Source organism: Pan paniscus, chromosome 14, assembly GCF_029289425.2.
Source record: "Pan paniscus chromosome 14, NHGRI_mPanPan1-v2.0_pri, whole genome shotgun sequence".
NCBI lineage: Eukaryota > Metazoa > Chordata > Mammalia > Primates > Hominidae > Pan > Pan paniscus.
In genome coordinates, this window is record NC_073263.2 from 75,867,638 (window position 1) to 75,894,212 (window position 26,575).

Below are 26,575 nucleotides of genomic sequence, written 5' to 3' on the forward strand. Positions count from 1 at the left end.
TGCCGCTTCCACAGCTTGCAGCCCGTCTGCTCATTGCTCATGCAGGTGACCTCTGTCGGCAGAATCGTGTGCCAGAGTCTCCCCAGTGCTCTCTCTGGGAAATGATTTCCAACCTGTCCAGGCCCCAAGAAACAAACAGGGATCTATCAAAGTTGAGTGAGAGAGAGAGAGAGAGAGAGAGAGAGAGAGAGAGAGAGAGAGAGAATCTACCTCTATCCACCCCCAACCCCAGCCCCAATTTACTAAGCTGCTTCTTTGTCTGAAAACTCGGAGGTGAAAGATGCTACTTGAGCCGTATGTTTTGTTCAAGCACAAACCAAATTATGCTATACTTGCTTATATCTGAACATATTGGTTTATCTTACATAGAGTTTAATTGATGCAAACTTGAACTTCAGTATGTTAGATTTTCAGGGAAAACACCATCCCTGTGATTTAGATTGCTATGTTTTTCTTTGAACAAAGCAAAGAGAAGCAAGGCAATTACACCCCTGCTTCGGTTTATTTCCTCCATATTCACCAACCATTACAAAAATAGTGTTTAACCTCTTGTAGTATGACCTCTTGTGTCCTCTACTGTCCAATTGCACAATTTCTTTCTGAGCCAACATCTGCATCCTTGGACAGAGCAACTTGTGTGCAAAGTCCATGTTAGCTGATCAAGCATGGCTTTGTTTGCATTTATTCACTGCTCATCCAGCACTGCGTAAGTGGTTTTGCATATTAACTAAGTGCACAGTAACCTTCCTTTACCTCCTTAGAGCTCCACCCCCCTCCCACCCGGCCCAGGGAAATCAACACTGTTACTCGCTGAGGAAGCTGCCAAGGGGTTGCCATGGCAACTGTTCTGCTTTCAGCAGCTACTTTTCTGGTTTGAAGGGGGGAAGGAAAAAAAAAACTGGGGAGAACTAGGCGGCTTTCTGATCAGAGTTCAGATAAAAAGGGTCACAGTAATTTGTGGGCACTGACTAAAATAACCCAATGGATTTGAGAGTTACCGCAAAAGAAGCAAACAGACAAAATAAAGAGGTAAGTCTAGTGGAAGGCAAATAATTAAATTATTCGGTAGTGGTCTTAAGCTGAAGCATTTCAAGTTTGTATCAGTCCAGCTCATCTAAGATGCTATTTTATGAGTCTTTTCATTTTTGTCCAGAGCCAAACACAGACGATGAGTTTTATGGGATTATAAACGGCAGACAAGCGAGGTAACGGGGTAAAACAGCAGCAGAGTGGGACTCTCTAACATCTGAAAGTCATTTTCCAAAACTTCATTCAGCACAGGAACAATGCGGCATTCAGGCAGAATGAGCTGAAAATGTGGGGTGCTCCAGGTCAAATCAGCAACTTCTGCACTCCTCTCAACAGGGTGGGGAGTGGTTTGCCAAGGTAGGGCAGGAAACAGTCTGATTTCAAAGGAAGGGCTAGGATTAGGCAGAAAACCGTGCAGAGTCAAGAAATGGAAGCCTCCGCAGCCTAGACTGGTGGGTTTCAGCGGCATACAGAGAGCTGTGCTAAAAGCCGCTCTAGACACCTTGCTGGTGGGATTTTGGCAGCTACCCAGAAAAGAGCTGAACAGTGATCCTTGGCTGAAAACTGGCAGGGTGGCGGCAGGGCCGGTCATGCAGCACTAGGGGAGTAGAGCCTCACCATTCCTGCCTCTGTTCTGTCAGTCTCCCTAGTCAGCACCTGCTCCCCACTGGTCAACAAGCTTCCTGGCACTCCTCTGCATTCAAGCTTCTCTTGCATTATTTATTCACTTTAAGGAATAGCAGTGATGAAAACGTAGTAGCCGAACCATCCTCATCTAAGCTACTATTTTCTGAATATTTATAGCTTTATTTAGAACCTAACAACAGCTACAACACCCAGATAAACTTAAAGGAATTTTTATATATTTTTTCTATTTTTTTTTTAAGACTAGTCAAGTGCAGTAGTGAGGAAGGGGGAAAGGGTAGAACAAAGAGTTCGATCTGTAATTGACTGCGAACAATCAATTTTGAGATAACTCACTACCTTTGGTCCAGCCAGTTAAAAGGAATTTTAAGTTAGAGAAGCCATACAAGTACAGACATGGAATGGGATGGTAACTAAATGAGAATGTCATGTCGTTCTGGTGACATCGTCATTAATGTGTGGTGACACGGTTATTAATACTCTCAGTGGAGTAGTAAGGGAAGCTCTAAGCTCTCAGAGGTTAACACCTCTTTAAGGACATGCAATAGTGGAACAAGGAATCTTGAGTTTGGAGCAGAGAGAGCTTAGCTACATGCAGGCAGCAACTTGTTTCTTACCTGAAATACAGCCATTTCGGCCCAACTCCATATTATGGCAGAGTTGACAGATTTATAGTCAACATTCTGTATTCTTTTGTCATTTCCATCATTTTATTTGTCTTTGACAAGTAGAGAAATTTTGAGGTAGAAAGTAATAGATAATAAGGGAAGGGAAAAAATGTAAATAAATTCCCCAAACAGGAAATGACCAAGGCAAATATACTCTACAGCAGGATTCAAAATTTTACATTCTATATAGAATGATTTTGACAGATGACAATAGACAGTGAAACAGAAGTTTAAAGAGAGAAAATAAAATAAGGCCAAAGACCCAAAGCATTTTATTTAGGCAAAGTTGTGTGAAGTCCCAGAAACTAAACTGGGAAAGGAAGAGATATATCATTAAAGGACAGCCACCTTATATCAGAGCCCTCATAAGTTAAAACAAAATCCTAAGAGTTAAAAACTTGAGTGGGCTCTCTCGTGTATCCTTGATGTAGCTGGAGGCCCTATATTATATAACAGTAACAGGATACAGGATGACAGTTGCTCACAGACTACAGTAAATGTGATTAAATTATCTCATCAGCTTCATACTCCTGAGTATTTGTACAATGCCAGAAAATCATCCATTAATCTGACCTGACTGCTAGACCCCCAGACAGCATGGGCTAGAGGTGTTAATATTCAAAGAAATTTCCCTCTCAAATGGCCGATTGGAGGGATACCAAGTTTAGTCTCTGCAGCCGTTGACACCACGAATGAGACACAGAGAAATAATAAGGGGGAAAGAATAAAAGCAAGAATAAAATTCAGAAATTTGCTTGAACTCAGCCACAGATTCTTTTTCATTCCTTTCCACTGACCTGATCTAATTCCAGCAGCTATTATCCCTGTGAAACACTGCCACAGCTGAATTTATTTTTATTTTGTCTGCTCAAAGGCAATGCAAAGCGAATTTGAGAGCACATCACCTTCAGGGAAAAGACTGCCGCATATTACTCACTATCTCCCTCCACCCCTCTGCGTGAAAAGGTTAATTTGAATAAGGCTGCTGCTTCCACAAATAGAGCAGTAACCAGCACACAGAAGAACTGCCAATGAGACTGTATTTCAATGATGTCATACTTATACCTGCCTCTTATTATTTGCTGAGTAGTGACAATGTGTTCCGTGAATCTCACGTATTACTGGTTAAGAGCCCTGTCATTCTGAGTACTTCTGGAGAGTTTTAGGCATTGCAGTTTCTTTACAAGACCAGAATTTTTTCAGCTTCTGCACTTCAACAAACTGTTGGAGAAGGCAGAGTATTTTAAACGTTGTTGTCCTGAAGACAAATATAAAAACCTTTATAAGTTATACCTGATTTACATGCCATTGGATGCTAGCTCCGTTTGCACAGCAAACGCAACATAGGAAAAGTCTGTTTTTTGTTAAAATAAATGAACAAACAAACACTTGGACAGAACTTTCACTGGAGTGTTTCTAGAAAGAGTATGCTTAGCTGAATATTGTCCCACTGGCCTAACTGAAAACAAACTTATTCCACTTATTCTACAACAACAATTTTTTGCCCCAGTGAGCACAGCTTTCTTAAAAAGAACTAGATCTAAAATTTACCAGTTTGTAGGATACAGGGCATTGGAGGAAGGAAAACCTACCTGGTTTATTTTTGTCCTAAGTGGGTTTTATTTTTAAATCAGTTAGGTTCTTGTGCCATTAAATGTGTGCTTCAGGTCACTCAGATTTCTGGGCTTTTCTGAGGAAATGCCTATAAATAGGTTTGAAAACTACACTACCTTATAATGAAGCTGACAGTTAGATAAATCAGTTGTGCATGAGTTAGGAATTATTCAACTAACTGAAACATTCAAATAAATGTTCTGGTCAGCATGAGATGCAAGTGTGATTGGGAGGCCAGGAAGAAGTGTTGGTAGTGATCTTAAGCTGAAGCTCAAAAGTCTCATCATCTGTGGTGACAAGTGAGGCCCCAAGCATGGCTCTCTGGGCAAAGTCACATCCTCAGAGATATAGACGACAAGGTCAGTCTGTTCGTTGTCAGTTGGCGAAGCAGAACATATATGGCGAAGGTTAATCCAGTCCACAGGCAGGGCTGTATATTAAATGCTCCAGTGAGAAGGGCAGGGCATTAAAGGAGCAACTGGATTTTAACCGGCAGAAAAAGACTAGAAAGTGTTCATGTGTAGGAGAATGAGATGAGAAAGGATGACTATATATGGAATAGACCTCCCTGACTGGATATACATATATGTATCTACACCTTAGTGAGAGAAATCTGGAAAAGCAGGCACACAAATCAGCAAAGATGATGTAAATTAGGAAGAGGTAGAAAGCACCAGATATTTTGGGCACCCATACCTCAAATTCAGTAGCTAATATCAACTATTTTTGAAATCAAAATGTCTTCTCAGCTGTGTATCAGAACTTATTGTTTGCAGAGTCTGATCACAGGTTAGCTAGATGTTGTAAAATTTGATTATTTTATAGTTTAACTAAATGCTTTACAATATTATTGTAGACATTGGACATTCAATGAGATGCTCACTGTGTTAAGAGCATGGGAAATGAGACCAAAGTTAAGTTTAATTGCAGTAAAAAGTAGAGAATAGACTACCATTCTATTAAAATTAGAAGGACCTAGAGCTGTATCCACTGTACTTGAACTTCCTGGTACTTCTACCAACAAAGTGCATGTGAATTTTGATTCAAGAGCTCTCTCTCTAGTAACAGCATGGTGTTGAGTACAAGGGCCTTTGGTGTCAGACAGACCTGAGTTCAAATCCCAACTCCAACAATTAGTAGCTTTGCAACCTTGATCATTATAATTAATCTATCTAAACTTCAGTTCTCTTGAAGGATAATGATGATACCCAGGTATGGGGTGGGAAGATTGTGAGAATGAGACTGAATAAAGTATATATGTTTTATTAGCATAGTGCCTATCTCAGTAAATGAAAGAGTTTCTTTTTCTTTTTCTTTTTTTTGTATGTTTGTGGTTTTAACTTTGTTATGTCCATAAGGTCCTTCCAGAATCTACATGACCTGTCTCCTTACTGATCATTTCTTGTCACTCCTTTTCTCCTATACTCTATCCAGGCCATACTGACCTTCTTGCAACTTCCCAAATAAGCCTAGTGTGTTTTGGCTGGAGGACTTTACTTTGCAGCTCCCCTTGCCTGGAATGCTTCCCCTCCCAAGTGTACCTTCGTCACTTTCTTCAGGTCTTAGTTCAAATATTAACAAGAGAAATCTGACTTAACACCCTGGCTGAAATGGCTTCCCTATGACTCTCTTTCCCATAACACCATGTTATGCTTTTCCATTGCCACTAGACATGATTTTATGTTGTATTTTTAATTTGTTTATTATCTGTTTTGCTCTCTTGAATGTCAGGTCCACGTGAGTAGCATCTTTGTTTGCTTCTGAGCCCAGAGCCTAGAAAAGTGCTTGGACATAGCAGATTCCTAAAAATCATTGTTAATGAGCATTGATGAAGACAGCAATAGGAACTCTTAAGTTCTTTAGGACAGGGGTACAACAGGCACATAGGTGCAATGGCCAGAAAGGGGCTCTGAACACCCCTGCCTCATACCAAAGCTGAGAATGTATATGAGCTTTTCTTATTGAGCCAAGCAGAAATATTTCAATTTACCCATCACATTATACGAATGAGATGTTAAGACAATGAGAATACACAGTTTTAGTATTGTTTACCCAAAGGGTGCCAGTGCTCTTTAGGGTAGATGAGGTGTGGGAAGCTGGGCCAGAAGAGATTCCAGGGAAAATCCTGGGTGAAGATTTTTAGCTGGTGTACCCTTTCTGAGGTCTACTATTTTTTCCCCCTTCAAACTTCCTCAAAACCTGTTCATATTGGCTGTGATTCTCATGAATTTTTCGGTACAATCGAGGGACTGAAAAAATGAGAATTGGAGATCAGATTAGTAAATGCAGGAAATAATAGTAAATTCAAGAATCCCAGACATTCTCAACATTACACACACCTACACACATATTAATATGCATATGTATGAAATGAACTGACGGAAGTGTCACAGAATATTTTAAGATCTTTCTGTTCTCTTTCTCAGTCCATCATAATGATAAAATAGATTCTCTTCTGGATTTCTATTTCCCAGTAACTGAAGGACTATATAAGACAGCATCCAGCTTACGTAAGCATTATCCCTGCTGACATTCCAAATGAGCAGTTCAAATGCCACCTAATCATCCAGTTATAGCTTGGATTTTGGCAGTCTTTTATAAAACACTGCATTTGAAGGAGCATCTGCCTTTTGTATATTGGCCATGTCAGCACCTGTGGCTGCTTCTTTTTCTAGAAACTTCTGAACATGGTAAACGTAATATGAAATAAAATTAGTGCTAACCACCAGAATGCTCTTAAAAGTGTATAGAGTCATGATTGAAATTCTGAATGTACAGCCCATTTTTAAAGAAAATTGGCTATCTCCTCTCACCTCTTACTCCTCCACTACCCTCAATGTTAGTTGTCTTAGATTAGTGCTTCTTAAACTTTAAAGTATCTATGATCACTAAACCATCAAAGGGACCTTATTAAAATAATACATATTTTTCCAGAATGCCGGGAGTAGGGCATGAGATTTGGCATTGCCAAAAACTTCTAGGTGAAGCCGTGTGCTGGTCTGTGAACCACACTTTGAGTAAGTAGCAGGAGTTTATTTTTATTTTTATTTGTATGACTTTATTGGGTACAAGTGCAATTTTGTTACATGCACCGATGGTGGAGTAGGGAAGTCAGGGCTTTTAGGCACCCATCATCCAAATCATGTACATCGGACCCATTAAGTGAAGCACTGGTTTAGATGACATAATGTCACATGTTTGGTTTTCTAATCCCCCAAATTAATAAGAGAATTTTTAAGGAGGTCATTTACTATTCTTTTTTTTTAGACCAGGCTGGAGTGCGGTGGTGCGATCTCGGCTCACTGCAACCTCTGCCCCCTGGGTTCAAGTGATACTACTGTCTCAGTCTCCTGAGTAGCTGGGATTACAGGCACACGCCACCATGCCTGGCTAATTTTTGTATTTTTAGTAGAGACGGGATTTCACCATGTTGGCCACCATGGTCTTGATCTGCTGACCTTGTGATCCACCCGCCTTGGCCTCCCAAAGTGATGAGATTACAGGCGTGAACCACTGTGCCTGGCCTCTTCCACATGCATTCTCTTGTAACTGTGTTAAGAGATTTTGTTCTGAGGTATATTCACATCCAATTGGTAACCAAGCCATTTTGAGTCTAAGAAATATTTCTCTCTTCTCCATCCCCACAGGCGCTGCCTCAGCTGAGGACTTCCTCATTTTTCCCCTGCAAAGCAGTAATAACCTCCGATTTATCTCCCAAGCCCCGGCTGCACCTCCCTCCAATCCATCATCTCATATTTTATCTCCTTATTTTTCTTTCAAAAATTGTTTCGATGAGCTCCTTTCCTGATTAAAGGCCCCTGCTGGCTCCCCTTGCTTAAAATAGAGGTTGGCATAGGCTCTGTCCCCTGACAAAATTGGGCTGGAATACAAACTCCTTCAATTTCCTTTTATGTAACATTGGGCAAATTGCTTAACTTCAGAGAGGCACACTTTCCTCATCTGCAAAATGGAGATACTACTGCTTATCTGGTAGTGTTGTCATGATTTAGATGGAGGACTGTAGGTAAAAGCATCTAGTGTATGATGGCCATAGTAGATGTTCGATAACTTTATTACTCCTCCCTCCTCCTTTCCTTTCCAGCCTGACCAAGTTTTGCTTTTCTAACCTCTTTCTTTTGAACCTCTTTCTTCTTGTCCTGCCTCCACTCCCTATAAACCACACATACGCATTCTCCAGCCCCACTGAACATCTCCTTTCCCAATATATCTGTGGAAATACTCTTCCTTCTCTCCTCCAACCCAGAAAATCCCCTTGGATTTGCTCTCTTCCCTAAGGAGCCTGAGCCTTTGTACTTGGGCAGAATTTGCCACTGCTTTTTGTCCTCCCAAACCACTGTGATTATGCCTCTTTCAAAATATACTTGCTGTAATGTGCTGTTGTGGTGTGTTGTTATGATTTGTGCTCATGGCAGTTGCCCCAACGTGATTGTGACCCCTCAGTGGAATGGACTTTCCCTTATTTTTCGATCCTTAATGATTCAAGCATTTGTTTAATAAAATAATAGAATCAATATATGTAATGTAAAGAAATGGATGCTCAAGTATTATATTCTAGAAATGATATATAGAGAAAAATAATTCTGAAAGCTTTCCTGGACTAAAAATAGTGGTTTAGAGTACTGATCTCCATTTTCTTTTCTTTTTAAAATTTATTTACTTATTTATTTTGAGACAGGGTCTCACTCTGTTGCCCAGGCTGGAGTACAGTGGCGTGATCTCAGTTCACTGCAACCTCCACCTCCCAGGCTCAAACGATCCTCCCACCTCAGCCTCCTGAGTAGCAGGGATGATAGACATGCGCCTCCCTGACCAACCAAATTTTTTTTTTTATATTTTTTAGCAGAGATGGGGTTTCATCATTTTGTCCAGGTCTGGAACTCCTGAGCTCGGGTGATCCACCCACCTCAGCCTCCCAAAGTGCTGGGATTACAGGCATAAACCACTGTGCCTGACCTAATCCCCATTTTTTATAGCACTTTTTTTTTTTTTTAATTTTCAGGGCTGGTTTTAAATGCTTTGTGTCCACAATCTTTCCTGATTCCTTGATTATTCTTTGTTGTAGGTGCTATAATACTTATTTCACAGATTCAGAAACCGACATTCAGAAAAGTTAAGTAGCCTTGCATAGTTACATAATTTTAACTGTTAGAGTGGGGATTTGAACCTATGTTTTCTGACTCCAAAGTTTATCTTCTATGTGGTACTATCTCATCCAATCTGCTGCCATAGACTGGTTTCATCTTAAACATAAATGAAAAGTGTGGCTTAGTGTCTTTATTAGAGAAAAATTTGTGGAGCAGGCAAGAGAACTGTCTGCAATAGTTACATCTTTGAGTGGTTGGAGATAGTTATTAGGTAGATAAAACATAACTAATGAACTATGAAATTCTAAAATCTGGACACCTCATAAATCCTTTCATTTTCACTCATTATTTGTTTTGAAAAAGTCACGAAGCAATCTTATTCCTGAAAGAAAACTATTTTAATGATGCCTTTTTGACTTTCAAAGGTACTTTTCATTTTCACCATACAATACTTGCACAGGAGATCCTTACACAGATAATTTTCTTGACCAAATCACATAAGAGAGCTTATTCCTCTAGTCTCAAAGAAATCAAGCTAAACCCCAAGCAAATCATGCAAATTGCTGTGTGTTATCCTGTCCTGGGAACTGCTATTTGTAACAGACTGTCCAGGTATTTTCAGTAGGGAACTCTTGTCTACAAGAGCCTACGGATCTGGAGAGTAATTGTATAGCTAATTGCATCTGCAATTAATGACAAATTTGTAGCTTGATGAGCAGTTGTGATCCCAAATATGTTTGAAACCTCTTGGTAACATAGCAACTATAAACTGCCAGAAAAGTTCTCATGGGGGGGACTCTTGGAATACACAGTGAAAGTCATTCATTCATTCATTCATCTTATCAACCTCTTGGAAACCTCTCAAACGTAGACATAGACATTCAGTTGGGCCTATAGGGTTTCTGTATTTATTGAACCTATTGAGATCTGGAATATGCCAGACTATTCAGAAACAGGAAATTGATCCCTGGAGTAGCTTAATGCCTAGACAGGATTTCTCAGTGTATTCCCTGGAGCACTAGTTGCAGGGCCTATTAAGAGATGTCAGGTGAGAAAATAGTGTTTTAAGGCCAAATATATAAAGAAACACTGGGTTTAAAAAATTCCAGCAGATTTCTTTTCTACTGGACTTCTCCGAACCTTTAATATGTCACTGTGTATTCTGACTCTTCTGGAATAGTAGTTACTGTTTGTTCAATTTGCTTTGTTCAGGAAGTATCTCAAAAACAGTAATCTGCAAAATAGGAAGCACAAGCTTGAAGTGTCTCTATAGGTACTGTGGAACTGTGGGCAGCTGTATTTTGCCCCCTGGGCTTTTGATAGATTTTGTCTAGCTGGGAGCTAATATCTTACTCACTGATGTAGCACCATTGTACTTTGTGCAGATACAATGTCAAGAGAGTAACAAACAAAATCCAACCTAGAAATAAAGAGGCAAAGATAAATAAAACATTGGTATGGCCCATGTTATACAGAGATTTCTATAATTATAAAGAAAGAAAAATTTAAAATCAAATACGTTCTGTATAGCATCTTAAACATATGTTGAGTGAATCCCTTTGGACAAACTTGAAATCTTGTATTTTCTCCACAGTATTTCTAAGAACACTGTTAATTTTTATGTAATGTCAAATTATCACGGGTAATAAGAATTCATTGAGGAAAATGGGAGAATTTATATTTTATGTAATCAAACATTTGTGATGTTTCAGAAATCACATTATGAATGTCTCTATTTCATTGACTCTTTCTCTTCTGAATCGTTCCAACTGGAAATCAAGGTCTACAATCGCCTGTACAGTGTGGTCAAGAGAAATGAAATGAAATATATTCTGCTATTCTCGTAGCAGAGTCAATGTAGGAGATTCTAAACCCAAAGTTAATGTGAAGTCCTGGTTTTATTATATTGTTGATAAACATACATACTCTGTCACTACAGATGCCTGAGAGTTGGCTGTCAAAGTAGTTTTATGGCATTTAAATACTTTTCAGAGGAATTTGCCTGAAAGACATTGGGTAAGTAATAAATTGTGTGTCAGGGAGAAGAAAGGAACATGGGGTTGCAGATGGATATAGAAGTAGACTGTGAAATTGGGCAGGTGTCATCTGCTGTTCCCATGTTTGGTAGGTGAACTTTAGCTTCATTAAAGATGCCCTTCTAGAAATTAAAAAGTAGTTCTGCGTTTCAAATGCTCCACAGCCACATGTGGCTAGCGGTTTCTGTATTGAACAGGGCAGATACAGAATGCCTCCATTGTTGCAGAAAGTTCTATTGAGCAGTAGTGTTTATATTAATATACAGATTTCAGACCCATATGGGAGTTAGGAGTAGGAAAAAAGAAGAGAGGCTAAAATGGCAGGGTTTTATCAGCAAGTGGTAGATTTTGAAGTTATAGAGGCTGGAGAAGTATAATGTCTTAAATTCTTTAGAAATTTAGAGCACTATAAAAAGAGTTTTATGCCTAAGAATAAAGAAGCATTAAAAATACGGAAACATGGGAAAAATAGATTAACATTTAGCTCTGTATTTAGCATATTCCTGCTTCTTAATATATTACTCTTAAGGAAGGGAAGAAGTTGGCTTGTTTTGAAGCACACATTTTACATGACTAATTGAAACCAGGGACTCCTGTGCTCAAACAGCATTGTGAGAATTCAATTCCGTGAGGGCCCTCAGTCTACTATATTTGTCCAAAGATTACAGTTAGAGCAACCTCAAAGAGCAGAATTCTCAGCAAGGAAAGAAAAACCAATGCAATGGGTAAGTAGGACCATGGCAGACAGAAATTCAAGATCTGAAGGAAATGCGGGTGCCCACATAGGCCCATCTGCAGGAACACTGTTCCAGGTATGGGAATTGGTTTATGCAAAGGCCCTGAGGCTGACACATGTTTTGGGTGGTTCAATAAATAGCAGCATGTTTAGTATGTCTGGAATTGAGTGAATGAGAAAGAGCGGGGAGAAGTGGAGGTCTGACAGGCAGGTGGAGTAGAGTACAGAAAGAAATGCAGACCTTTGCAAGAGCACTGGACATTCTCTGAGAGACAGGAAGCCACTGGGAAATTCTGAGTGGAAGAGCAATGTGACCTGGCTCAGGCTTTGCTGGTGACTTTCTGTCCTTTCACCCTATATATGCTTTCACAATATCTTTTTATTTGCTTACTTCATAAATTGGAGTGGATATACACAATTTTGTCAGTTTTGTGGCAATATTTTCTATCAAATTTGGGGCAGATTTCATTAATTGTAGATTTTCCACTGTTTTTCAAATAATATCAACCTGACTTAGGTTACACAGCAATGATCAACAGAAGCAAATGGAATTCAGGTTTCTTTACGTCTCTTAATACTTTCCCCCCTTTTTATAAACTTTCCTAGCGTTAAGGGCTAATAAGACATATTTTTTGAAGAACTGCCATAGAGAGTTTTGATGAAAAACTTGCAGCATGGGCATGCCAGGGAGTGAATTTAAAGCAGAGGAAGCAGAACTAAAAAATTTTCAAGTAGTGTTCCTATTTTCTATTTCTTCTTCTCCTTTTTTAAGGCTCAAGTATTATTTGGGCCAATGGAGGGCCCAAGCAGCCACTGCATCCCCAAGCCTCTAGCTCTGTTTCTTCAGCGCCAGCAGTTCAGGAAAGGAGAAAGAAAGACAAAATAAGAAAGAGGAAGAGGAGAGGCTTCTAGAAGTTCAGAAAGAAGTAGAGAAATGCTGAAAAGTTTTCACTTCTCTTTTTCCCAGCCTGGGACGTAGAAAGCAGACTCCCTGTATGTAAAAAGTATCCCTAATGGAAAAAAAAACCATTGTAAAAAGGGGAAATCACCTTTTATCCCATGAGAGGAGCTAATTGGGCATCTTTAAAACATTTCAGATAATTGAATAGAGGAACTTACGCAGAAAAAATATTTTAAAATTTTCTTTTAGAATGAGAGGGGAATTTCAAGAAGAGGGCAATAAAAAATGCTATCATCCTTGATGATAAAAAAAAGTGTTTATTTAATCAAATAGTCTATTGGCTTCCTGACTCATACATCTATCTCTATTTGTTTTAGAGATTGTTCTTGATTGCTGGCATATTTATTTCTTTGGTTCTACACAGTAGCCATTGTTTAATTCATAATAACATGAACAAGAATGGGGTTGTTAAAGATGACCTCTAAGGTTTGAAGGTCAAAGAGATTATATAGAAGCAAGAATCAAGGACAAAGCTGTAAAATTCATGTTCAAAGAAGGTGTGGTAGGGGTGGGTGGATGGACTTGTTTCTTCATTTCTCTTTAAATCTGTCTCTGGGCTGGTTTCATTTCAATGAGAGAGACAACCATCACCTTGCCCCTGCTTCCTAAATAGATCACTGCAAGTTTGAGGAGTAAAAGATGTCATGCCCAGGGCTTAGTCTAGAAGTCATCGCGTATAGCTTTTTATATAAAATTCATCCTTGCAGTTTGAGATTAATTTTCTATTTGCCATCTGTAGTAATATTGAGGAAATTTGAATTGTAAAGATTTTAATAATCATTTGCAATAAAGATAAGTAGTTTTCAGAATTATCTCTGGAAGCTGATTTAAGGGAAGTCAACAGTTAGGCCTGGGTTCCTGGGATGAGATTGAGAAAACAAGGTAGGCTTTGAGTCTTGGAGGACTCTCACAGTACTTATTCAAGCAGTTGCTCTTACAGACTGACATTGACAAATAGAGAACTTCCTAGGACATCCTTTGGCTTAGGACAATGATCAAGCAAATATTATCTTCATGAGAAAATTTCCATCAGGTTTTGGTATGTTGAAGATTCACTATTATATTTCTAAGTGCCTTAGCTTCTTAAGCCATGTTCTGAAAATCAGCTAACTCGCTGTTTTAAAAAACTTTCTGACTCACCTACCTTTTATTTTATTTTATTTTTGTAGACATCTGCAATGAGGAACAGTACATCTAGAACAGTATTTCAATATGGCCCTTAGCTGACCGTCTTAAATGTACCAGATCCCTGATTACTTTTGCAGTTAACAATGTGAACCCAGAAAAATCCCTAAATGGAAATCCTAGTTCTCCTAATCACCAGCACTGAACACTGTACAATAAAGTCCACCCAAAATAAGTCAGGGCCATAATTTCCATGATGACAGTCCCCAATACAGCGTTTTGTTATTGTTTCTTTCAAATCACTAGAATTCTTCCCATGTGCTGTCATATCTTCAGATAAGAGCCACATGGAGATTAAATGTGATTTTAAATGAACTTTTACAGGCCTCTATATTTTCTTCGTGAGTTTTATTATTTTTAGAGGCAAGTGATGAAAGGTTATTCCCCGCAAGATCTAGCCAGTTAAACATGCAGCATAAAATCCTGAAGCCCTGCAGTCAGACACAGAAGAGCAAAGGGGAAAACGAGAAAATGTTCCATTGGGGCTGCAGCTTTTCAGAGTATGCAGGAATGATGTCATTTGTTTTCACAAAACCCAGTTTAAATTTGTTCCTGCCTTTCAAGAACTGCAGCAGGGAGCATCTGTGGAGACTCCTGCATCCCATATTTCAGGGCGTTAGAGTGTACGCTGCATTGGAATCCAATCAATCGCAGTATTCTTGCCCGCCCCAATTTTCATTTGTTCCCCCTACCTGAGCTGCCCGTGTTGAATGACCGCCCAGCACCCTCTCCCGTGTTACAACTGCAGAGGCATAGCTCCATGCCTTGAAGGGTTTAAAGGAGAATAATACCACAATAAAAACTTACTTCTGATCACCCAGGGACATTCATTTCAATGACAAATAACCTCCAGGAAAACATCTATCTGTGAAGGATGTTTTTGGTTTGGTTTGGTTTGATTTAAATGAAATCTTAGCCTTTGGTTTTTGCAGCCCCTGGGTAGCACTGGGGCCATCGTAAGAAGCAAGAAAACAGAAATCCTAGGCTATTGAACTTTCAGGGGCAGAAGCAGGACCTCCAAGTTCTATACCAACAATTATCTTTTCACAAAGCAAACCCCATTTCTATGTACATAGTCATATGTGATGATTGGAAAATAAGTAATGCAGCAGAAACAGCATTTTAAAAACTATATTAAAGTGATAGAGGGAGATGATGGTGTGAACTTCACTTACAAAAAATAATGGATAAGATACAGAGTGAAAAAGACAGTGTTGGTTAGCATGTCACCTCACTTGTTCTTAGTTTGTCTCCTCCATATGTAGATACTGCATATTGGCAATTACAGTTATCAGTGTAGGTTCTCTGCTTGTGAGCAGCTGTAACCAAACTAAACTAAAGGAATATTTATTGGAGGGCCATGAGGAAACTTACAGAATAAAAGGAAGACTGAAGAAACTGACTTGGAGATGACAGGGGCTGTGGTGTTATGGCATTTTCCGTTGGAGAAACTGCTTGTTGGGATTGTCAGTCCCCACTGCTAGACTGAATCATCGCCAAGTTTCCCTCCCACTTTTCTCATCATTCCGCTCAAGGGACAAAATTCCAGGAGAGAGTGTCCCGTTGCTCACATGTCCAATGTGACTGCTTGGCTTGGAGAAAGCAGGGAGCCCTCAGCCTTCTGATTCACAGGGACACCTTCTAAAAGGAGAGGGGAAATTCTGCCAAAGGAGGTGGGGGTGCTGCTTCCAAAAGAAAAGGGGAAATGAGTGCTGTGTGCTCTTCTCTGTCACCATGATCCATGCCTTGGGTCAGGGCCTCCTAATTTTCTTGCCTGAATTAACAGTCTTCCTCCTTTAACTCATTTTTTTAAACTCATTTTTAAACCTTTCAATCGTTCCCTATTTGTAAAGGCCAAGCCAGGACACTTTTGAAAATGAAGCCAAGTGGTATTGATTGTTATACCAGGACAAGAGGCATAAACTGGGACCATCTTTGGCAAACTGGATGTATGGTCATTCTTCCTTTAACCATACTTTCTTCCTACACTCGACCAATATCTAGCCTATTCTTCAAGACTTGATTTAAGGAGAACTGAAAGCTCTTTGAGTATAGAAATGGTGCCTTTTTCTTCTTGTGTCGTCTGCATCTTATCTCATGCTTGGCACATGGCAGTTGCCCCAAGAACCTTCACTGTGGAGTTATAATCGAGTGTGACTATTGAATTCCTGTCTTTCCTATTCCCATATGCTTTCACATCCACATTTTCTATGTATCTTGGGAGTACACTATTCCCAGTATTCACCTTGGAGGGCATAGCTAACTTCTGTTTTCTTTGGATACTTGTCATTCTTTCTTTCTAATAGTGACCCCAGTGGGCCTTCCTCTCCATCATATAAATGGGTAGGGTAAAGAACTAAATGAGCTCAGACCATTTCTGTTTATAAAAGATGCTATTGATGAAAATATACTTTTTTGATGAAATGGAAAGTGAAATATTTAAAAAGAGATTGTCCTTAAAATGGAATGACTTTTACTGAACACCTCTTTTGTGGTATACAGTAGAGTACTATAATAGATTTTCACCAACCAGTAACTTATTCTCTGCATTACCAGACTTTGTCAATGCACAAATCCTCTAGGTATTCTTTCAGATATATCCTCCTGGTTTCAGAAATGCTGGAATTGGAGCTCTACCTTGAATTGTCTTTTCCGAGGCCAACTCTGTCATCAGGATTTATCAGAAGGGTGCATTATTTGTCCATGTCAGTGCTCAGATCATGCCCTAAGGACTTTTCTTAAGCAATATGTTCCCTCTAAAACATTGTTTTAAAAAATCCTGTCTTGTGCGGCACAGTTGCATCTCAGAGTGAGAATCAAAGAGGTTTCCTAGGTCAAGCAGAACCCCAAGCAGATTCCTCCTAGGCCTTTCCGAGGGCCCACTCTGCAGACTAATGAGGGTGCATAACTCCATGCTGATCCCTTTCCGTCTCTAGCTGGATGCTGTGGTTTTTCGGAACCCAAGCCTAGTGAGTACACTGCCTGCAGCTCTGTGATAAAGGCACAGGCTTTCAGCCTTGACCAAGGGCCCACATCCAAAAATTCTGTATCAGAAACCAGATAATTTCACATCGTTTGCACTGTACTCCACCTTATCCATACTGTTTTTCTTTTTGTGGAAATTTTTTTTCTCTTCATCAGTCACTCTGAAGCGTTGCTCACTCATTCACTCAATTCTAGAGCAGTACTTTGCGGCCCTTCTTGTAACCGTGTTGCCTCCCTGTTCAGAACTTATGATGTAGAAAGCAAAGCATAGGATGCTATTGAAATGTGGAGTTTTATCTCTTAAATCTCATGTCAGTATCAATTACAGCACCAAAGCAATGACATGAAAATTTGTGGGTAAAAATGGAAAATGAGTTATGTTTATATTACGCTGACTAATATATTTTTAACTTAAAATTTAAAAAATATAAGCTATTTGGCATTGCAGTTGTTAATTTGAGAGAAAAATGAATTAACTGTGGAACAAAGAAAGGACGATAATTTCATGTAAGGGGTGAAGTACGTATTTATTACTTAGATGGTATGGTAGGGAGACGGCCCAGTTCATTGGAGGGTAAAATGAAAGAAGATGTAGGAGAAAGTGAAGTGTAATTGATAAACTCAGCTGAGGGTAGAGAAAAGGAGCTTGCAAGTTAGAGAGTTGTGAAGTTTTTGATAAAAGAATACATGCATTAGGACCTATCAGACATCAAGTTCTACAAGACAAGAAAAAATATTTTTCTTATTAGAAACTCTACAAGACATTTTCTGTCATTCTGCATTGCCGAGGATAATTCTTCCACACTCTTATTTAAGATGGCTTTCTCAGAATCTGTGTCTATACAGTCAGAGTTAAGGTGAAAGACGGTAACCATCTGGGTAGTTCAATCAGTGTAGCTGGTAATGCATAATTAACCTCCTCCCTTCTCCCCACTCATTCTCTTTTCCCCAGTAACAATTTTGAGGGTATTTTCCCCCATAAATCTTGAATTATCTGGATAATTGTTTTCTGTACTTCATGTTGCTAGAAATCCACAGCTTGACTGATATCAATAACAGTTCTTTAAAACCTCCACATCTGCAGAGGGTACCATAGAGAAAAAGTAAAGTGCTACATTTCCGTTGCTTTTGCTGGTTACCTAATCCAAAATTTTTAAATGCTCTACATTTTAAAAAGTTGTTTAGGAAAACATCTGTACAGCCAGGTACTGAAACTGGCTTATTTACTGATATCTAATTTTTCTTCATTTAACTTCATATAACTGTCAGGCCACAGAGGGTCACTACATATTTAGTTGTTTTTTCCCTTTTAAAATTGTTTTTAACTTAAATAAAAATTGGAAAAAATATTAGTGTGCTGTCTTAGTCTCTCTTTTTTTTAGGTTTAAAATCTGTGAGGGCAGGAATTACATATTCTCTATTTATAAAAAACATTGAAACTTATTCCACTGCTTACAGTTCAGTGGGGGTCACTTAATGATATCAGTAAAATTCAGTGTCAATCTTTAAAAAGAAATATTTTTCGTCTCCCCGAAAATATCTCTCTAGTAAAACTTGTTTGTCAAATGACTAGAGCTCCCTTAACAAATAAAACATAACACTATTTGCTGCTCTTTTCCTCTGAAGTGATGATAAATTGCTGGGGAGTAAAAGCCTTCACACTAATAACAGAGGAAAATTGACTCTAAGATCCCATCATTTTGTTTACCAGCTGTCTCTACAATTCTATAATAACCCAGCCCACATTAAAAAATTGTTCAGAGATAGTAAAATAGACTAGAAACAAATGATCTCTCTGCTGAAATTAGTTTAAGCAGGGGAACAGGCTGGAAAGAAAGATTTGATCCAAAAACTTACCTAGCTCTCAGGCATGATACCCGGTGACCACATAGTCGGTGCTGAAACACAACTCAGGAGCATTACATCATCGTGACAAACTTTCATTGGCTGCAGAAACCCCAAGGATAAGACAGGCTTTTAAGGTGCTGTGTGAAAACCCCTGTTGGTTCTTTATCAGGCTATGGCCAAAATATTGAAAGAAAGACTTTTCCTACATTCATGTTGTCATGGCTGAGCTGACAAAACATTGTTAACCATTTCTTATGCATATTTATCTCCACTTAAGTCACTAGTTTTGTATTTAACTCTAACCTGTTGGGAAATTATTGTCTTAAAACTATTGGTTTTAAAAGCCTTGTTTTTCGTTTGGCTCGTTTTCCTTGAGGGTGCAGAGTATCACTCTGTGAATGGCTATTTCCCTTCTTACTCTTCAGACCATCTTTCTTATTTTTAAAACTATATTTGAATCAATACATCCGTTTTTCTATTATTTATTTTGTCTTTATTCTCTCTAGTCAAAGAGGACTAGCACCCACAGATTTGAGAAAGCACAAGTGTGTTTATTTATTTTGAGCAATTTAATTGGAACTAGTGCACAAAGTCCTTACTTCCTAATTATTCATTGTCATTGTTAGTTTTATTTTCTATTGAACTCTATGAGTTATTTATGTCGTGCTTATTACCATGGTGATTTACAAACCAAAACCATGTGTGTAATTTGAGAGTGTGAGGAGCTTTAAGTGACTGAGTGAAAGTGATAGGACAATGGCTAGATCCTGCACCACTGCTGCACCAGTCTCTCCTGCCTGAGGGGGAAGCATTTGATGTAGGGAAAATGCTCTTGTTATAAAAGTAGAACATTTGGACAATTAGATTCATCATTCAAGAAATGACAACAGTGTCACATTATTATCGAATGTTGATTTCTCTCTTGCTCACTCTCTGTGTGACTTTCTTTATCTCTGGTTCTGTCTCCCTCAAATTTAGGAGTACAGAGGAGCAGAATGATGACAAGAGTGACTGAATTAGTGGCTTTTTAAAGTATCTCATGCCCTCTCTCTCCTAAGAACTTGACTGTCTAGTCTCTAAAAGATAAGCAAATACATACACAAATACCCTAAAAAATCCTCAAGGCTAGGAACTGAGAACTGTGTTTCTAGTGCATGTCTGGGCTACTCAGCTGTGCTGTAAATACTCTCTTATTCCTCTCAGACCCTTCTCAGCATGGGTTCTCAGCCACGTGCCTTGGAGGAGGCTAATCTACCTATTGCAAGAGAAGGAGTGGCTGCTGAGCCTGTTACCTTTCTTCTATTGTTAGGAACATCTTTCTACTATTGTTCCTTAGACCTCTGGTGTCCAAGCATAGCTAGTCATCCTTTTTTTTTACTGTGTAGAGTAATACTGAGGATTCAAGGGCCTAGATTACGGTCTTGAGATATTTAGGAACATTTCTAATAGTGACGAGGAGAAAGGGAGAGAAAAAGAAGAGAGAACTCTTTCTTATTTTTTCTCCACTGAGAGGAAGGAAGGGATAAACCAGTCACAATCTCTCTGTTTTGTAGCTAGGATTTACAGAGTAAAAGAAGATCTATCCCTTGCCCTCAAGATGTTTCATATGAGGAGGGAGAAAAATAATATTCTGCAATGACTATTAAAGTCTGATAAAAATATGATAGGTATATATACATTGATGGGCCTCTAACTGAGACTGGAAGAGCCAAGAAGTGGGGCATTTGAGCTGAATTTTGAAGACATAGGGTTAACTAGCTGAAGAGAGGGAGTAAAGAATTCTGTAAAAGGAAAACAGAATGTAAAGGCAAGGAGGAATGAAGGCATGGTTTGTTTGAGAAAGAGAAAATAGTGTTCTGTTTACGGAAAGAAAGAGTGGTATGGAAGATAAAGCTAGATCAATAGATATGAACACATCATGGAGGCCATTGTGAGCTAAGCTAAAGAATATGGACTTTAACTTGAAACTATTTTAGGTCATTGAGGAACTATAATCAGATTTGTAGCTAAGCTGTATTAGTCTAGCAGTAGCCTGGAATGCATAGGAATGGACTGGAACCAGAGATCCCAGTTAGCTTATATGTATTTCAGTTGAACCTTGGCAGGAAACAGATGGCACTTTCAAAAAGCGTAATGGTAGAGAGTTTACCGAAAAAACCATTTTCACAGGTGTGGATGGGGTTAAGGGAATCAACAATGGAAGGTGAAGCACCCAAGGAGCCACATCAGTAGGAAGTTGTTATTGGGCAAGGTCTGTTATCAGACACTGAATCCAATGGGTAGCCACTGAGAAGAAAATCTGGATGTTGCAGTAAATAGAAGTTAGCCTCTTGGGGCATGGAGAAGAGTAGTGATATTTAGAGAAAGTAACTGGAGATGGAATGAAGCAGACTATAGACTCTACAGTACGTGTGTGTGTGTGTGTGTGTGTGTGTAAGAGAGAGAAAGAGAAAGAAAACAAGAGAGGGAAATAAACTGGAAGTATCTAGGTAGGATAATTTGTAAGTTGTTTTTTAGTCCTAACAAACAGATGGAAGGTTGTTCATTCATTGAAGAAAAAAGCTTCATGGATGCATGCTAATTGGTAAAGTTCCATTTTTATGCTATTGGAGTATCTAGATAAAAATGTCAATTATATTAGCGTCTAGAGCTCAGAAAAGAAATCAAGAATCAGAGATGGGGCAGTACATTTGGTAGACATTAGCAGATGCATTGTTTTTGGGGCCATGAATGTGGATGAGATCACCCAATGAGAGAGTATATAATGTGAAGAGAATGAGGTTGAGGTGCAAGCCTGGAAACACTAACATTGAAGGAGCAGCTGGAGCAGAGGGGCCTCTAAAAGAAAACAGAGAAAATATGTTATTAACGAGTAGGGTGTTGGGAGTTAAAAGTGGTGAGCTGGAAGGACAAGCTGTCAAGGTAAAAGAAGAGTTTGAACTCATGATATTAAAGATCATATCCAGCGTATTAGTCAGCCAGGGCTGTCATAACAAAACACCACAGACTGGTGGCTTCCAGAACAGAAATTTATTTTCTCACAGCTCTGGAGGCTGCAAGTCCAAGATCCAGAGGCTAGCAGAGTTGATTTCTCCCAAAGCCTCCTTCCTTGGCTTGCAAATGGCTGCCCTCTCACTGTGCTCTCACATGGCCTTTCTTCTGTGTGTGCACATCCTTGGCATCTCTTCATCCTCAAACAAGGACATCAGTCATATTGGATAAGGGCCCCAGTCTTATAATCTCATTTAACTTTAAGTACCTCTTTAAAGGCCCTATCTCCAAATACAGTCACATTGGGTAAACCAGTGGCTACCCATTGACTTCAACGTAGATATTTTGAGAGGGCACAATTCAGTACATAACACCTAGGCAGAGTGTGGATAGGGGAGTGAGTTACTGAAATAAAGAGCAGATGAAGCTCACTGGAGCTGAGGCTAACAACAGCTACTCTCACAATAATTGACCCCACACTTAAAATTGAATTTTTTAAATCATGTTCTGGTGAGGTTTGTACTATTTTTGCCAAATGAGCCCAGTAGAATAATGATGACCACTACTAGTAGTATAGTTACCATATGTACCTATAAAACATGCAAAATATTTGTCTATATAACTTGGAGATCAACTAAAACATTTTACATGGAAAATATTGTCATATTTATAGATCAAGTTGAAGAGTCTTCCTGTATGTGTAATGCATGTGTATATGTATCCATATGATATATAATATATCCATATATATATATATCATGATCACTTTTTTTTGTCACTGGAGAAGCTTGTTTGAAAGTAAATATAACTGGCATAGAAATTTACATGAAATAGTCTAAAATAAAAATTGTACAGAAATTCACACAAGATAGTCTATTTTTTCACATAGTATCTTCTAACTTTCTATATGGGATGATCAAATTCTGAAAATGGTTACCAGATACTCAGCTTTTGTTTTTATGTATTTATATTGCCATTACATTCTTAGTGGGTAAATGCCAGAAAAAACTAATCAGGTATTACTTATCAGTTTTGATTTCTCTAAAGAGGAAACTGAGGCTCAAGAATAATACATAATTATCAAAAGATTAGCAAAACACTGGCAGGAAAGGGTTTAGCTACCATTTTCCTACTTTTCACACTGGCACATATTCAATTATTTTTATTTTCTAGGTAAGTGAAATTGTTTTAAAGTTGACTCATTAGACACATCTTCCCTAAGAGGTACAAAACTGTCATTTTAAAGTAAAAAGGCTGTAGTACCACCTAATTAACTAACTTGCCAGTCTTCAACTCAGAAACAGAGCAAGGAAGGCTATCCAAATCACTGGCTCCTGGTTTTATGAACCTATACCTCGGCCATGTTTCTTTACTTCTCAGGTGTATTAGTCCATTCTCACATTGCCTGAGACTGGGTAATTTGTAAAGGAAAGAGGTTTAATTGACTCACAGTTCTGCATGGCTGGGGAGGCCTCAGGAAACTTACAATCGTGGTGGAAAGCGAAGGGGAAGCACGGACCTCCTTCATGTGGTGTCAGGAGGGAGAAGGAGCAAGCAAACATGCAAGAGAGGAACTACCAAACACTTATAAAACCATCAGATCTCGTGAGAATGGACTCACTATCATGAGAACAGCATAAGGGGAACCACCCCTCATGATCTAAACAGCTTCTACCAGGTCTCTCCCTCAGCACCTGGGGATTACAATTGAAGATGAGATTTGGGTGAGGACACAGTCAAACCATATCATCAGGGTTCAGTCTGCTCATTTGAAGATGAGAGATTTGGTATGGATAATATCTTCTCACTTTAAACTTATATATGCCTATAACCTTTGCTTTCTAAAAATTCTAGGGATTTCCAGGGAGCCAACTCTTACACAGTTGTAATTCTTGAATACAGAGGATATTACCAAGGCTACAGCATGGCTAGCACTCAACACAGTAAATTCTGAGGACTGCTTTGGTATATGAGTGTGTCTGGGTATATTCGGTTGCTGTAAAAGTAATTGCAGTTTTTGCCATTAATTTTAATTGCAAAAACCATGATTACTTTTGCACCAACCTAATAAAAGTTATTGTGAAAGCTCTCAAAACAAGATTAATTATACTGGACTTAATTCATACATATCATAGATGAAAAAACAATGGAATGCATTTGTTAATCACATGTAATTATTGTCAAAATTCAAAGATGATTAGAAACCGTTGGAATAAGAGTTATTACAAATAGACCAAAATAATCTGTTTTATTAAGTGAGAAAAAATTGAGGTTTTAGAAGCATCACCTGTATAAAAATGAAATAATACAATTTACTTGTATAAAAATAAAAAGAAGTTTGAAATTTAGCAAATGCTAAAGGATCCTTAAAGAAATAAACAAAAAACCTGAAGACTGCACACCATTTCAGAGATGCCTCAGAGATAGAGGATGTGATGTAAAAATAAGAGTCTCCAAAAATTCTTTTACTAGATTCTAGGCAACTTGGTTAAGAAAATTCTAAAACACTCACAAAACATTAAAAACTAGTGTTTCTTGGTGCCAACTGTAACTGAAATTGCACAGTTCAAAGATGATTTCTGAGGCATGCCATTTATGGCAATTTCTAAGCACAAACTTTTCCTCTAGGCCAATAATGTTAATGATTTTAAGAGCTTTGAAAGAAAGAGGTTGGAAAGCAGAATAAAATAAAAAGTGTAATATCACTTCCAGCAGGTATCTGGATTACCAAATGTGATGGTCAATTTTATGTATCCATTTCGGTAGTCAACGGCGGTACCCGGACATTTGGTCAAATATTATTCTAGATGTTTCTGTGAATGTATGTTTTAGTGAGATTAACATTTAAATTACTAGTCTTTGAGGGAAGCAGATTACCCTCCAGAGTATAGAGAGTAGAATCAGTTCCTTTCCTGGAAGAAGGGGGAACTCTTCCAGCAGACGGCCTGTGAACTTGAATGGCTACATTGCCTCCTTCTCAGTCTCCAGCCTGCTGGTCCAGCCTGTAGATCTTAGACTTGCCAGCCTCTGTAATTATGTGAGCCAATTTCTTGAAATAAATCATTTTCTATATACTATATACAAATTCTATTCTGTTTCTCTAGAGAACCCTGACTAATACACCAAGGTTCTGTTAAATGGAAAAATGAAACAAGACAGATTTTAAATCAATGACAGAGAATTAGGAGTTCTCTACAATTTCAGTTAACATTCTGAATCTGGAGTATACGTAAGGAAACAACCCCAGGACTGATGAATTAGTTTTTTAAAAAACCCAGCTTAAATATTTAACCCATTGCTGCAAAATTTATTTTTATTGAAAAGTAAAACCATTTTCTAAACATCATTAATTTCATTCTTCTTTCTAGATATTGATATGCCAACCTCACTTTCCATTTTATTATCCAAATGAGAATCGTAGGTAGCAAACAATAATGATAACAGTTGATAATCACTTCCATTTCTTTTATACATGTGTCTGCATGTGTGCATGTGTGAATGTTTATCTGCCTCTTCTAGTCCTCTTTATTACTGCCTGTCCTACAAAAAACATGGTTTTTTGAAAGTTTAAAAAATATTATTATTACTTTTACTAAATTAGCTATAACTTAATTTTTCGAAGGCTTTTGGTATTTGGAATGAATTGGGAAAGTATTTGGGGGCGGGGGGAAAGAAGCTTTCTTATTAAACTTAAGGAAGGTTGGATTTTGAGACCCTTCACAGTTATTTTTTCAAATGGCTTCTCATCTTCTGCAATTTCTCCAGCAACCTCCTCTCACCTTGTAATCAGATTCATAATTGTTGAATCTTTCCAGAATCATGTAATATATAATGTTATTCATTTCACACCTGACATTATGCAAAATTACGCAAGAGGTTTCAGACTCTAAAACATTGCAATTTAAATTTTCTCTTTGAGAATACAGACAAATCAGAAAGAAAAAAATAATCCCATCAAAAAGTGGGCAAATGACATCAATAGACACTTCTCAAAAAAAGCCATACAAATGCGAAGAAACATGAAAAATGCTCAACATCACTAATCATCAGGGAAATGCAAGTTAAAACAATGAGATACTACCTCACCCCAGCTAGAATGGCTACTATTTATTTTTTATTTTTTAAAACTTTTATTTTAGGTTCAGGGCAATGTGTGAAGGTTTGTTATATAGATAAACTTGTGTCTAGGGGTTTGTTGTACAGATTATTTTGTCACCCCGCTACTAAGGCTAGTACCCAATAGTTATTTTTTCTGCTCCTCTCCCTCCTCCTACCCTCCACACTCAGGTAGGCCCACAGTGTCTGTTGTTCCCCTCTTTGTGTCTATGTGTTCTCATCATTTAGCTCCCACTTATAAGTGAGAACATAGGGTTTTCAGTTTTCTGTTTCTGTATTAGTTTGCTAAGAATAATGACCCCCAGCTTCATCCATGTTCCTGCAAAAGACATGATCTAATTCTTTTTAATGGCTGCATAGTATTCCATGGTGTATATGACCATGTTTTCTTTATCTGGTCTATTGTTTATGGGTATTTAAGTTGATTTCATGTTTTTGCTCTTGTGAACAGTGCTGCAGTGAACATACATGTGCATGTGTCTTTATGATAGAATAATTTATCTTGCTTTGCATATACCCAGTAATGTCGAATGGTATTTCTATTTTTAGCTCTTTGAGAAATCACCACACTGCTTTCCACAACGGCTGAACCAATTTACAATCCTGCCAACAGTGCATAAGTGTTCCCTTTACTCTGCAACCTCATTGGCATTTGT

The 26,575-nt window shown here is 38.4% G+C and overlaps 1 long non-coding RNA gene across 1 annotated transcript in view; it reads left to right on the plus strand.

Annotated features, from left to right (window-relative positions):
* Window positions 1-569: 569 nt before the first annotated feature.
* Window positions 570-26,575, plus strand: part of LOC117975620 (uncharacterized) — a 121,445-nt gene continuing 95,439 nt past the window's right edge. The window contains exon 1 of the long non-coding RNA XR_008620649.2: window positions 570-1,029. This is a non-coding gene — a long non-coding RNA (uncharacterized LOC117975620). The remainder of the gene's footprint in view (window positions 1,030-26,575) is intronic.